This window comes from Lactuca virosa, chromosome 8 (assembly GCF_052849685.1).
Source record: "Lactuca virosa cultivar CGN04683 chromosome 8, Lactuca_virosa_CGN04683_v6, whole genome shotgun sequence".
NCBI classification, from domain to species: domain Eukaryota; kingdom Viridiplantae; phylum Streptophyta; class Magnoliopsida; order Asterales; family Asteraceae; genus Lactuca; species Lactuca virosa.
In genome coordinates this window covers 189,810,858-189,824,874 of record NC_136433.1, presented here as the reverse complement: position 1 = coordinate 189,824,874, position 14,017 = coordinate 189,810,858, and the positions used below count along the sequence as shown (strand labels likewise).

The following is a 14,017-nucleotide window of genomic DNA, read 5'->3' as shown; positions in this document are numbered from 1 at the left end:
ACAAAATGCATACAATCCAACAAAATGCACAAACACTTTTTATCTCAAAGAGAAAGTATGTTGCTATAAATTTAGTTTAATTTTCTAAAAAAATAATTAATCTAAAATAAATCAATATATAAAAAAATACAAATAAATTTATGAAATTTTACATTAAAACTTTGGATTCAATTAAAAAGATTTTTCCATAATAGGGTAAACTTTGAAGATTTTAATTAAAATTTCTTTGTTTAAGACTAGATTTTTAATTATTTTTTAGAGCAAGGGACCAAAACCGTACAAATAAGAAGTTGAGGGGCTGAAAATATATATTTTGTAATGGAGTTTGGTTAAATCAGGAGGTTTGATACCTCCTGATTCCTCCTTCATGGGCATCGTTCTGCATTGCAGAGAAGCAAGAAAAAAAAATTCCAATGGTCTTTTCTATCGGTTATCTAATAACAAATCAATAGGCAATTTCCAACATATATATAGCATCAATTTATACGGGTAATGCACAGATAAGAAGCAAGAAAAAAAATACGAATGGTCTTGTGTTTATCGGTCATATAAAAACAATGCAAGAGACAATTTCAGACATATAGCACCAATTTATCATCCAAAACAGAAAAACAAGTAAGAAATAGGAGCAATTTTACCTTGAATGTGAAGAAATTCGGAATTGAGCTAAGGGTGCCGGTTTGATGAACTTATCCTCCACTCAATCGACTTGTGAGGCGTCACCGCTATTTCCGAATTGACCAATTTATCCTCCACTCAAACTACTTGCGAACTGATGCAGGAAGGAAAGAACAACGAAGAAACGAGCGAGAGGAAAGAAACAGCAGCAGGAGAAAAAGTGGCGAAAAAGGAAACTGGAAAGGGGGTTATCTGCACGAGTATTAGCGGCGACAGGCAATAGCGGCGACGCATGGGTATTAGCGGCGACATAAGAGTAATAGCGGCGACTCATTGGAGGGAAAAGTCAGCGCCTTTTCTACAACCGTTTGATTGAAAACAAATCGGACGGATGGGGGTAAGTTGACGCGGATCGCCATTTGCGAGCATTACCGGCGACGCCTTTAGCGGCGACAAGGGGCAATAGCGGCGACATGTAACGCGTCAATTACATGTCGCCGCCATTGCCCCTTGTCGCCGCTAAAAGCGTCGCCGGTAATGCCAATATTTCTTGTAGTGACAATGAAAATGATACACTGAATATGAAACAAATCAGAACTAATTAACAACCACCACACGATCTTAAAGTAGAAAAAAAAAAAAAAAACAACACCTGACAGTAGGAAATGCTAACCAGCCAAACAGACAACCGTGCTAGAAATAATACAATTAGACAACTAATCTCCTTGAAGACAAGGAATTAACAAGAAAAATTAAACATCAATAGCACTGCAGTACGTAATTAACACCTTCGAAACCCAACCACATTCTACAAAGGTAACAGTAATGCAGCCAATCGGAGGCAACGCTAAGAGAACCAACTATTAGTCAAACTTCAACAGCAACCAGATCAAAATGACCAAAAGTATCCCTAGAAGCAACAACAAAAAACGGAATATGTAACCTCAAAAGAAAATTTCAAAACCCAACAAGTTCAGAGAACTTACTATAGTCAATCTTCAAATTGGTCTCGACATCTCAAACATTTCTAACAGTATAGATAGTTTGAAGTAATGTTAGGGCGAAAAGGATCATAGCAGCAATGACTGTCAACGTTTTCCAGGTAGTACTTCTATAAAGGCGTTTCAGTGCAATTAGAATGCTAGGCCAGCAACGATTGCAATATTCATCCAATCGTTTCCATTCCTCAGTGTAATAAAAATCCCGAAGGACTACACCATTGCAAATATTGTTGAAGAGATTTGTGACATCTTCAATGGCTCCCAGATTGTGGTGAAGGACTTGTGACCTCACAAGCAACGAAACATCATCTTTACTGTCAATGAGCTTGTCCATGAGAAAGGCAAAAGAGGTGACATAATGACGACTTAATGGGTAGCACTGTTCATAGGCAATAAGATTCCTCAAGAACGACGAGGTGGAGTCCTTGATGCACAAAACTGGAATTTTAAAATAAGTTTCTCGAACAAATAGAGTACTCAACCCAGGAACAAGAGGCGATTGTTCAAATTTCACTGCAAGCAGAGAATCTTCATCCGTTTGTGCCTTGAATGCGACTCCAGCACCAGCGATTTCAGTGGCAGAGTAGGAGATATTTGGGACTCGGCCTCGCATGGTAGCTCTAGGACTGTAGCAGCTTTGGAGAAGCCCAAGGATATGACAATGTTTTACTGTTTCGTCAACTGTGGTAAGTTTACGAGTACTTAGAATATTCATATCCTTGAAGAAATAAAAGACAAGGCCAGTTAACGAAGTCCACTCCAAAGTGATCCTAAACAATATTTCAAGAATAAAGAAAGGCATTTGATTTTCTAGAAGCAGCAAATCGTGTTGAATGTCACGCATCACCAGAATATTGTCAAAAATTGGATCACCCTCTCCAATTCCATACTTGAACCTGTAGAGAAGCTCAAGTATGAAACAACCATCAATAACCATCATTTTAGCCAGCTTGAAATCTTCATAGTTTGTAAGACTTGGTGCATAGCAAGCTCTTGCATGTGTTAGATTGCCAAGCACTTCTTGTACACAATCATAAGTTATTTTCTCTATATCCTTCTTTGTGATCTCCTTAGTTCGACGAAATAGTCGCTACATGTAAGTCACTTTGTGCTCCTCCATAGCTTTAAGATGTTGCTCCTCTTTGTGAAGAGGACCAATTGAAACTTTTCGAGGTGTATAGGCAGTTGGGTTGAGATTTCGAAGTGTATCAGGTACCATAAAAATTGTGACATTAGATTGCTCGGATTGATCAAGTCTTACTGATTCACCTTCTATCAGTAATCTGATGGAATCGTGAACTTTTATTCTGTAATCGTCAGCTTCTGTTCCCATATTAATGAATCCGGTAGCTTGTTCGTTGTTGCTAACCGCACACCTCTACACAAATAGATCACAATAAAACTGTTTATAAATTACAAGTTTGCGACAAACGAATAATCAACTTATCATGGTTTACGTTTAGCAATAACCTTGGTGGAAGATGTACGTTCAAGGTGGGTTTGCTATTATTTTTATGGCCCCATATCTATAATTGACATAGTACAGGGTACCAGTTGTGTGTGTTCGCATTCAGACATATACATTCAAATATTAGAGGGGCTTTATCGTGAATCTTGGAAAGTAGACATGCACCTTCAGGCTTTCATATACGGACACAGGCGGCTGTGGTCATCACGCCTCAGCTGTGATGCAGAGATGGTGCTGAAGAGTAGGGTTTTCATGGCAGTTTATTTTAAGGTTTCGCATTTTATTTTAGAAAAACTTTCATTTTATAAAATATACATCGGGTGCATTAATGAAAGGAAAAGGAAACACAGAGAACAACTAGGGTAAACAAAATAAATAGATCGGTAGACCCTTCTAACCCTAAGCTAAATATGGCAATATCCTAAATATATATTCTAGTTAACTGTTGCATAGGAAATATTTTTATACAGGTGAAACTTTTGATCACCAAATTAATTAGAATAAAAAAGAAAGTTGCCGGGAAATCAAATGGACAACTTCATGAATGAGTTACACCATCTCTCAAATATCAAAATTACAACATTGCCCTTAAACTATACACGGGAGCTTATCTTTTAAGTTCACTGTCGAAAGAGCAAATAGTATTGGCTCCTGCAAACTCCTCGGTGCTTCCGAGCTTTTTCCCAAGTTCATTTAATTTAATTTGGGTCATATTTTTTGTTTGGGTTTTACACTTACAAATCTTGCCTGTTTAAATGACACATATAGCCTACGAATTGTTTAGGGTCGACTATTTTAGCCATTCGTGGTTTGCAAATAGAGAAAAACACCAAATCCATCTTCTTTCTAGGTACCATACGAAATTTGTGAAAGAATTTGTTTTATTCTTCCTAAACCCATTCACCACCTTCACCTCCATGTAAGGTTAGTGGTTATAAAAGAAAACTTGCATTCTCATCATTAACACCACCACTACATCCTCGCCCCTGCCATAGACCCACCACCGGTGGCCTTGGTGGTCGGAACTCACAACAACAGCGGTGGCAACAAGCTGTTCGGGCGACGGAGCGACGGGGGGAGCTGGGTTTCGCTGCTCCTGCTTGTCCTTATGCTGATGAAAACGAGAGGATGAAAGGGGTGTTATCAGACGATCAAAGCACAACAGAGCAGCAACGTAGGTTGCGGAGTTTCCTCGATGGGGATTGGTGGCAGATGGCGATCTCCAACAGTAAAACACGATGGAGAGGGAGGAGTTAATGGTAATGGTAGTAGATGGACTCGGGGGGGGGGGGGGGGGGGAATGGGTTTTCTATGATCGACACAAGATAAATAGAAAGGAAGAAAAAGGAACGGTGATGGTGGTCGTTCATGGTGGCTCACAGTCGGTGGTTCAACACCCTCGGTGGTGTGTTTCTCCGGCAGTGGGTTACGAGTTGGTCCAGTATCAGTAGCACATGTGAGTGTGTTTAGCTAGCTCTGATGAGTAGCAGGAGTGAGGAGACACGGTGGTAATGGTGGTTAGGAGGTGGTGATGTGTGGTGGTTAAGGGTGGAGAAAGTGGGAGTATGTTATGGTGGCTCACAGTCGGTGGTTCACCTTTCTGTATTTAATGTGTTGACTTGAGAGAGAGAGAGAGAGAGAGAGAGAGAGAGAGAGAGAGAGAGAGAGAGAGAGAGAGAGAGAGAGAGAGATATATAGAGAGAGATGTGGGTCCAAGAGTATGGGAAAATTCAAAGTCAATATAGGAAAATCGGTCAACAAATGTCAATGTATCAAAGAGATAACAGGTGACCCTTTCACTTTGGCCAAAAGAATGTAATCGACCAGACAAAAACCACTTCGTTCCCTCATAAGGCCACAAAATTTATTTATGGACTAAAAGGATAAACCCTAGAAAGTTTGTAGGGAATTTGTGTCATTTTCTCTAAAGTTTATTAATTAGTAACGGTATTGTTTGCTTGAGAGATTGAGTTATTGAACATATTGCTTGAGATTTCCATGCATGAATCTTATTTTTCAAAAAAAATACTCAATTTGTCGATAAATTTCAAGAGAAATCAAATATCCTTCTATTTTTTTTCTCTTATCACCTTTCTACGCATTTAAGATTGTGACATTTGTCACATTTAATAAAATCAAATAAATTTTTATTACACTTGTGATTATCTAAAAGTGATAAGAGGATGGATAAGAAGAACAAATAAAAGGACATTTAATTTCTCATTTCAAAAAAGTAATTTTTTTGTTTTTGACTACTCATCTATTGTATATTGTATTTAGATAATAATTATGTTTGTTTATGCTAGGAATGCACTACAAGAAAACAACGCATTACCGGCGACACCTTTAGCGGCAACATAAGCTTTTAGCGGCGACACAAACAATTGTTGCCACAAATGGTCTAACAAAATGCGGTATAAATTCCCTCCACTAGTTGTCGTCGCTTTTGGTAGCTGTCTTCGCTATTGATTTTGTAGTCGTCGGTATTAATTGTCGCAAATAAACGATAAAAACTGTCCTCTTTCCGCTTTCAACTTCCATTTTCCTCTTGTTTTTTCTTCCTCATTTCTCCAACGATTCTCACACGATCTATCGGTTCAGGCCAAATGAAGACCATCATGCCACTGGAAACACCAGTGTGACATTCCGACGAAGTGCAAAAGAAGATATCGGTGACTATAGTGCATCTCCGACGATAGTAGTTCATCTCCTTCCTTATTTCACTTTCTCTTTCTTTTGTAACGTCGATTTCCAGTTTATAATCGTGATTAGTTGCAAAAAAATGTTCCTTTCAGTTTTTTTTTCAACTATCATCGGCCAACTGTTGTTGTCACCGAAGACAACTACCACCACCACTACACCATCTGCTGATTTCCGGCCACCACAGGTTCAATTTACTGTGAATTTCGAGATTAATCGAAGATATGTTTATTTGTATATATTATGTGAAATTCGGCATATGTGTGTATATTTGATATATTTGTGTGAATGTATGTATATTTGGTGTATGTATGTGAAAAGTATATGTATTTGGTATAAGTAAGATGCTCTTATGTATTTATATGAAGGTATGTATATTTGGTATAAGTAAGATGCTATTATGTATTTTTTATATGTATGTGAATTTATGTTTATTTGTTATATGTGGTATATGTATGTGAAAGTATGTGTATTTGGTATAAGTAGGACGCTATTGTGTATTTGATATATGTATGTGAATGTATGTGTATTTGGTTTATATATGGTATATGTATGTGAAAGTATGTGTATTTGGTATAAGTAGGATGCAATTATATATATGTACAGTTTATTAAGTATGTATATGTGTATTTGTATGTAATGTGGATTGTATTAGTTTATTATGTATGTATTTATGTATTTATATTGCTATTTTTATTCAGTGTGGTATACGTATGTAAATGTATGTGTAATTGGTATAAGTAGGATGCTATTATTTGACAATGTTATTTAAAGTAAAATTATAATGGAAAAAAAACAAATAAAGTAGGATGCAATTATTGACAATGGTGTTTAAACTAAACTACTATAATGGAAAAAAAAGAATAAAGTGGATGTTATTATTGACAATGGTATTTAAAGTGAACCACTATAATGGAAAAAGAAACAAAAAAAGTAGGATGTTATCGACAATGTTATTATGTAATGTGTATTTGTAATAAAAACTTTATTTGGATTCTTAATTTAGATAGAACCGTTTATTCCTATATAATGTGTATTTTGTAATAGAAATTGTATATGTATATCTTATAGTTTTTAAGGTAATGTCGTCGATTTGGATCTTGTTTCTTTACACCACAACTGTTATGGGTCGTAGACATAGGGGTGATGGAGCTGGGGATCCACCACACACAAACGGTAGAGGTCCTAGGCAACATGATCAGGATGATAAGTCTTATTATGAATCTTTATGTCCCAAGTGCAAGAAATAGCAATGTAGTTTGTTTTTTGTCCCTAGTATAAAAATAACAATATGCTTTGGCATCATTAAATGCATGTTGATTTGGTAATTGTGTTTATGTCACAAGTGCAATGTAATGCTCCAAAATAGTAATAAATTTTTTCCAATTAAAGTAATTGAGAACAATCATTAATTGTTCGAAGCCCGTACAATCATAATATTAAATCATCACAGTACAATTTATTTCAAATGCGGAAACCATGAGAGGAGGTTGTTGTTGTTGGATTTGGTGTCTAAGCCCACAACTATAACTGGGATGTACTTGACCAGATTGTAGCATTGTCCTTTTGGGTTGCCTTCACCAGTGCAATTTTGTCACACCCCCAAACCAGACGGCGGAAATGTCCGGGGGTGGAGGACTTCATTTGTAGTATCACAACACATGCATTATAGTAATCAGAGTACAAACAACCACTGTATTTAAAAAGTATAAGTATTTACATGTGTTTCATCCTTTTATACTGAAACTAAATAGTTGTACAAAAGAAGACGACAAGACATAAATAGCTCCATCTTTTCAAAAGCTCGGGGAGTACCTGTCTACTGGTTCCCTTAGAATACAAGTAATTTGAAAAGAGAGTATCAACATATAGTTGAGTGAGTGCATAAGTATTTATGTTTTGAAAGAATGTTATCTGTTTCTTGAATATGTAAACTGTTCCAGAAAATCCTATATTTTCTTCTGTACATGAATAGTAGTTTTGTTTTCATAAAACTGTTCTATTTGTAAACCAGTGTTCTGTATTTGTAATCCTTTTTTAAACTTGTATCTGAGAGTATGTCTGGTTTCATCAAATGTTATTGTAAACTGTAATGTAATACTGTAAACTGTATCTTGTAAACTAGTACTTTGAAAATGTACTTGAGTTTAGTTAATTATACACTAACGTATTGTTAATATCTTTAATGAGTTATTATAACCATACGGACAAGATGGCCTGACCCAACGTTATGAATGCGCTGTAAGCTGTTGATAACAATTTGTCACTCACATGCGTGTATGCCTGACTATAGCTAGCAGTCCGAGTGCGGGGTTGTCAATCCCAATATAGATCTATACACACATTGTTTCGATCCCCCGCAGGAGATTCTAGTTATAATGTCAGGACTTTAACTATATTGTTTAAAATAAATTAAACAACCTGAACTACTTGTCTCATAAAAACATATAAACGTTACATGTATAATAGTTATGAAAACCCAATCATTCTGAAATAAATTATTGATAGTATGTTCTTGAATTAGTATTCTTAACATGTATCTGAAAGAATGTATACCCTTGAATAGTTTTGAATTAAACCTTTGTTCTTGTAAAAGAATGTACTTTAGTATACTTAAATCGTGAATTAATGTTCTATGAAACATAAATTATACCTATTATAATTTATATGTACTTTCTGATTTGATAACGAGTATTCATGAATGTAACCCCTTGCTCAACATGTTGCAAAGGGTAATTGTACTTAATGAACTAACTTTTATACTTGTATACATATACAAATATATATATATATATATATATATATATATATATATATATATATATATATATATATATAAGTAAAATTTAAATGACACTCGGACAAATAACTGATACTTGTAATCCCACATCCAAACAAGGAAAAGGAACCAAAGTGGGTTATCAGTCCTAAGCCTTTTAAATCTTATTTATATAAACATATATATATACTAGTATGATTTTTGGGAGAAATATAAGTTTATAAAAACATTTTAAAGAAGTTTGATATTTTGAAATGCATTTTGGTGACTTGATGTCGTTTTGAAACAAACATTGAAAACCATTTGATTTGATGATAACTGAAATCCATTTTGATAAGATATTTGAAATCACTTGTTTATAACACAAAAACTTTATGTTAGACTTGTATTCCCCCCCCCCCCCTTAAAACAGTAAAAACTATTAAAATGCGGGGGTATGAACTTACCTTTTGAAGGGTGATTCAAATGATGATTTGGTATAGGATGTTTAGATCCACAAGTGAAATCCCGCAACAAAACAAGTCCTATATAGTTAATTGTATGACATATATGCATCCAATTAGCTAAAATAATCATAGGAATGATTAGAAACCGGACTAATTTGTAAGTATAACTTACAAATTGAAGTGTTTGAAGCTAGATTGGAGGCTGATATGGGTTTACGGCCAGGTGTTCTTAAAGGATGAAGAACACTTGATGATTCTAGACCACATTCTAAGAAGATTCAAAGGTTTTGAGGTGCTTGTTCTTCGTGTTCTTCACGTGTTCTTCGCGTTCTTCATGAAAACTAGTAAAATCAATGGATTTTAGCCTAATAATTGAAGATGTAAGGGTGTTCTTGAAGTGATAACAAGATCAATAATTGATACCTGTTAGATTATGTGATGAACTAGTGTTTAATCACTTGAATAAGATGAACAAGGATGATCTTGGTGTGTTCTTGAGGAGATATGATGTTCTTGGTAGATGATACTTGAGAGAGTTTAAGAGTTCTTGGCTCGAAGATGTGATAAATGAAGGAAAAATGAAGGGAAAATTAAGGAAATCTATATGTATGTGCGAGGGTTCACGGTCTGAGGGTTTACGGCCGTGAACCTCGTTTACGGTCAGAGGTCGGCTAGAGTGTACGACCGTGAACAAGTTCCAATACGATAAGGTTCGGCTTCCGAGAAGATAAGATCCGAAGAGTATACGGCCGAAGCCGTTTACGACCTCGTGTACGGCTGCGAGGGTTTACGGTCCGAGGAGTATACGGCCGTAAACCTTTTGCGGCCCGAAGCGTTTGCGGTCCGAAGTGAAAGAAAAGGATGCGAAGTTTCTCGGTTTTTAAGCCCTTTCCTTCCAAATTCAATTTTAGATATTTTAAGGATTTTAGCAAATAAAGGTTATTATCATAACCTAAAATAAAAACCCAAATAATAAAAAGGACTTTAGTTGTCCTTTGTTTGACTTTGGTTGACTAAAGTTGACTTTACAAACAGAAAATAACGGGATGTTACAAATTTGATAGGATGGACTTTTGAGAATAACGTTATATATGGTTTATTAATATTTACAAGTATAATATTTTAATATGAAATTATTTAATTAGTATTGATCAAGAATTAATTTGAAATTAATTTTGTGGTCAAAAGAGACTAATTAAATATATGGGGATTGATTATGTAAATTAATGATTCTTGTAGTGTGGGCCAATGATCCAAGATTATTTAGATTGGCTAATCCAATGAGATAATCCATGGATAGTCCATGGAGGTTAAATCCATGAAGCATGAGAGTGTGGAAAGTCATGGGTCATTAGGGTTCACAAAGTGTAACCCTAGCATGTGCAACACTATAAATAGAACCCTCATGAACCAAAATCGGTTACACCTTCTTTTTGAGCTAAGTAACATATTCTCTTAAGCCACCTTTTGCATATTGGTGTTTGTGAACCATTAGAGGCATCACACTTAGGGTGCTCAAGCTTTCAAAGGTCAAGAACTACAAGTCCTTCTAAGAGGTAAGTAATCTAACTAGTTGTATTGTTCATTTGACAATTTGTATGCTAGTTAGGAGAATGCTTTGGAAAAATTGAAAATGCATGTATAATTAGAGAAAACTTAGATCCAAAGCATTAGGGTTGTATGTGCACCATAGGGATGTTAGAGTACATAAAACCAAACAGTGGTATCAGAGCATAGGATTGTTTTCTATTATATTTGATGCTTGCAAATTTTTTAAAGTTGAAAAAGTCGATTTTCCTGCACCTGACTGGTGAATTTGCCGAGTACATGAACAGACTCGACGAGTCCACTCAGTAACAGAGCAACTCGGCGAGTCAGTTCATGCACTCGACGAGTTGAAGGCTCTGTTTACAGAATTTTGAGTTTATTGGCTTGGTTTGGATTGGGAACACTACCACAAACTGTTTTGCATCATTGAAAATGTTTTTTATGATATGGTAGTGCTTGTACTCATCCAACCACAAGATAATTGTCAAAGTTTTTGAGAAAATTAGTGTTTTATATGATAAACAAAGTTGCTTGCAAATTGTTGACTTGGAATTATCTTGTTTATGAGTTTGGTTAGATCATCTTTGAATTATGTGATAATTTTTTTTGTTGTTAGAAAGTGTTCTAAATGAATTTAATGACCTCCATAACTTGTCCTCAAGTTATGGAAAATGAAAGGTCTCATACATTAAAATTTAATTAAACTCATAAGTTATTAACGTGAAGAGTTTTGACAAGTTTCAAAACTTCCCCTCAAGTTTTGGAATTTGTAAAGTCACACTAATGAAACTTTAATTCCAAACCCTAGAGTTTTAAAAGTTAAAATTCAACTCTTATACTTTATAATATTATAAGTTTGATAATATATATATATATATATATATATATATATATATATATATATATATATATATATATATATATAAGACAAGTCGGTCTTACCGTTAGTAGGCCTTATTCACGAAGTCGGTCTATAAGGGGGTATAAGGTTACTGCCTATAAAATGGTGGTTTAATGGGTGTCCACTCTCACCCACTGCTTCCTTGACTGGTGGAGGGTCGTTAGCCGAACAGGTAGGATAGGACATTAATTCTCCCTCATTAAAAGTATAATGATAAAAAATAAAGTAACTAAACTTTTATTAAATTCCCAATCTTAGTTACTTTAGGAAAATATGAAAAGGTGTTAATCCATGAAATTACACTTTGCACCTTGTTAAGTCGTTAGTGGAGCGTGTGTGGTTACCCGACACACTAATCTGGGACTGACAATGTGTGGCAAAGGGTAACTTGGTGTTAATCATAGATCAATGGAGCGTGTGTGGTTAACAGGCACATTGATTAGGTGATATGTAACATTGGGGGTACCAAGCTAATTTGCCTGGTTATTCACACCTTGTTTGTGATCCTCGGCATCCCAGTCACAAACTTGAAGGGCACAATCGAGATTTAAACATGCCATTGAAAAGTTGAATGAAACTCAAAGGATCTAGGAATTTCAATCCAATTAAAACTTAATAATCTATTTCGTTTTTCATGGTGGAAATTTGTAAATCGTCATTGACCTTCAAATATTTTACAATTGGATCACAACATCCCTTTTCGCAACTGTAGAATATTGTGTTGGGTCCTAGCCTTAATATTTCATTTAGGTGTAATATTAAGGATTATCATCTAATCTAAACTTTGTTCTTCTTATTTTATAGATGTCTATCCCAAACAATGCTTCCAACCCAATTCCTTCAGGCTCTTTCTCCCTCATGAACCTATGAGGGAGGGTCAATTTCCATGGCTCGAACTTTAATGACTGGATTCGAAACATCAGAATGGCTATTCGTTATGAGGACGAAGAATATGTCCTATATAAAGAGCTTAAGGAGATTGATTTCACCACTGTTACTCCTGAACAAATCACTGAACATACTACTCATGAGAGGGATACGACAAAGGTGTCGTGTCTAATGATTGCTACCATGACTCCTGAGCTGCAGAAGTCCTATGAGGACTACTATCCTTTTGAAATGTATCAAGATTTGATGGAAAGATACCATTAAAGTGCTCGGTAGGAGAGGTATGAGATCATTGCCTCCATGATCACAACCAAAATGAAGGATGGTGAACCCATCACGGCCCACTTGCAAAAGATGCAGAGATTTGTGGACCGCTTGCTTAAATTGATTGTCAATTTTTGATGAAGAGTTGGCCATAGATATAATTCTACACTCTTTACCTTCCTGTTATGATCAATTTCGTATGACTTATCATATGAACAAGGAGGAGGTCACTCTTAGCAAGCTTCAAGGCCTTCTAAGAACTGCAAAAAGCAACTTGAAAGGCAAGTCGGTTGTGTCTTCTCCTAGTACTACTTCTGCCCCTGTTCTGGCAATCAGACATGGGAAGGGAAAGAAGAGGAAGGCTCCCTACAAGAGCCTCAAGGGAAAGTCTCTTGTTGGATCCTCTTCAAGTGGAGAAAAAGTTGGTTCTGTTACACCCTCTTCCAACCCAAAGGAAGCCGAGTGCTTCCATTGTCATGATAAAGGGCACTAGAAGCGAAGCTGCCCCAAGTACTTGCAGGACATAAAGGATGGGAAGATCAAGCCCTCCTTTGCTGTTATTTATGCTATTCTGTCTAATAACTCATCACATGCTAATTTTTGGGTCCTTTATACAGGATGTGGTTTACACATTTGTTCTGATTTGCAGGGTCTAAAAAGAAGTAGGGATGTGGAGCTCGGGAAGATAAACTTAATCATGGGAAATAGGAAAGTGTCGTCTGTGACCAAGATTGGAGTTTATTCTTTATTTATTAGTAATGGTTAAAATTAGATTTTAATAATTGTTGTTACTCGGCCAATATGGCGAGAAATATTATTTCTTTTCACAGTTTGTATAAACAAGGTTTTACCTTTTCTTTTAATAATGAAATTGGTTGTATTAATGCTTATTACAATGATGTATTTTATTTTGAAGAATTACCTTGCAATGGTATATATGAAACTGTGATGGTTGTAGATAACTTAGGAAATAATGTGTTACACATTGATTCTTCCAATGATTTAGATAAAGCATGCTTATGGCATTGTCGCATTGGATATGTTAACAAGAAGCGCATAGACCAACTCCAAAAGGATGGAGTGTTGGAGTCATTTGACTTAAAATCAGATGACACTTGTGAATCTTGTTTACTTGGAAAGATGAAAAAGTCACCCTTCACTGGCACACTTGTGCGAGGGGTGAGGGTCTGTTGGATCTCATACACAAAGATGCGTGTGGACCCTTTAGAACCACCACAAGGGATGCTAATCGCTTCTATGTGACTTTTACTGATGATTATAGTAGATATGGGTATGTCTATTTAATCAAGCATAAGTCAGAAACCTTTGAAAAATTCAAAGAGTTTAAACAAGAAGTGGAGAATCAGCTGGACAGGAAGATAAAGATGCTTCGATACAATCGAG

General features: G+C 35.7%; 1 pseudogene; it reads right to left on the bottom strand.

Moving 5' to 3' along the window:
• Positions 1 to 1,061: 1,061 nt before the first annotated feature.
• LOC145131146 (UPF0481 protein At3g47200-like) overlaps positions 1,062 to 14,017 on the bottom strand; it is a 65,196-nt pseudogene continuing 52,240 nt past the window's right edge.